The sequence below is a fragment of the Drosophila miranda genome (genome assembly GCF_003369915.1).
Source record: "Drosophila miranda strain MSH22 chromosome Y unlocalized genomic scaffold, D.miranda_PacBio2.1 Contig_Y1_pilon, whole genome shotgun sequence".
NCBI classification, from domain to species: Eukaryota; Metazoa; Arthropoda; class Insecta; order Diptera; family Drosophilidae; genus Drosophila; species Drosophila miranda.
The window spans coordinates 39,849,072-39,850,737 of NW_022881603.1; the positions used below are offsets into that span (position 1 = coordinate 39,849,072).

The 1,666-nt window shown below is 45.9% G+C and overlaps 1 long non-coding RNA gene across 1 annotated transcript; it reads left to right on the top strand.

Moving 5' to 3' along the window:
* The first annotated feature begins 206 nt into the window (after positions 1-206).
* Positions 207-1,370, top strand: LOC117192100. Its single transcript, XR_004474201.1, has 2 exons — positions 207-746; positions 805-1,370. It is a non-coding gene; the product is annotated as an uncharacterized LOC117192100 (long non-coding RNA).
* The last annotated feature ends 296 nt before the right edge of the window (positions 1,371-1,666 follow it).

Below are 1,666 nucleotides of genomic sequence, written 5' to 3' on the forward strand. Positions count from 1 at the left end.
CATTCTTCCAAGCTTGTTGCTTAGATCCTCTCGTTCTTGCCGAAATCTTGGACATTCGAAGAAGCAGTGCTCTGCGTCTTCGATGACCCCTGCGCAGACCACGCAGAAGGGGTCGTCCTCGTGCTTAAACCTATGCAGGTAGGCTTTAAAGCAACCGTGTCCTGTCAGCAGTTGTGTCAGGTGATACTCCACTTGTTGTAATATTCGACGCTTGTCGTGCCTTCTTGTATTTTAATTACCCACGGCTAACTCCCAAAATTACAGCATAAAACTAGGCCGAAAAAAAATTCGAGTTGAAGATCTTTTGAGCTTTGATAAAGCTTATCAACAGCTGTTTTGCGACCAAGCGGCAACGCTTTGATATGCAATTTTTCTGCCATGCACTATATTTTATTAAATATTGCTGTGTCTGGATTCTGTATAACAGAAGAAGACCATAGAAAGTGTGGAAAAAACGTGGGTTGCTGTACTTAGCCGTCCCAGCCTCTTTCTTTTTCTCCTCGTGATCGTCAGAGTGACCGGCAGTGGAAAAAGAAGTCTTGTAGAGCTGACCCAGTTCTCTAAACCAAGGTCAAGCCAAAGTCAAAGCCTAGTGCAAGTGCCAAGTGCGGCTCAAAGCGATCATTTGATTTGAGTCGACGCGCCAGTTATATATTGCCAATACTGTGGCAGCCGTTCGACCATTTGGAAAACGAGCGCCCACAGTGTACTAAAATTTTTCAAAACAGTGGTGCAATTCTGTTGAGGTAATTATCCACCCAGCTACAGCGACCCGTTGAAAAATGTTCTGTTCTTTCCGCGTAGGATTAGCACCACTAGTATCTACGTTTCAATGCTGGTCTAGAAGTTACGGATTGGTTATTCCCGGAGACCTCTATTGGCCACGTGCCCGTACCACCGGTTAAACCCCCACCGTTTGACATTCGGATGAGGCGGTAGCCGAGGGCATGGACTTGCTCCTCCAGTAAACCCGATCGGTGGGCTCTGCAAGCGTCGCCGGGACCCGTTCGACCCATGGGGATGATCTGACTGACTCTTCAAATACACCAGTCGCCCCACGAGCCATCAAGTGTGCGGGTGTACCTAACCTCACGCCGCAGATGGACCGCGGTCATTGACCCTTGGCATCGGAAGCAGCAGAATTTTCCGGCGCCCGGTACAATCGTGTGCCACCTTCAGACCTCGAGTAGGAACTCGGTCTCCAGCCGGGAAGCATCAACCCCGCCTCGGATTTAGTTATATTTTCTATCTTTCTTTCGACATTAGACCCGATATGCGAAACCCTGTTTTTTTTATCCGCTTTCTGTTTAACTACGTTCTTTTGATACGGAAAAAATTTGCAACAGCCAATTAAATCCGGTATAAACAAAGAGGGAATTCCTATCCATGGGCTAAATCGAACTTGAACAAATGAGTAGTGTATTAATACTGATTATTTTTACATTTTTTTGATTTTGGTTGCCACGCATTCATCTCATCATCTATGCAGATACTCATCACAATCACACACATCATCATACTCCTCCACCCATCAAATCATCTCATCCAACACACAACGAAAGATCTTTCTGCGTGGGAGTCGAAGCTATTAATCGTATCGTAAGTGATTATCCTGAACCAAGTAAGCCATCTGAAAAGAATGAATGTGCGGTGACTATTCGTTGGT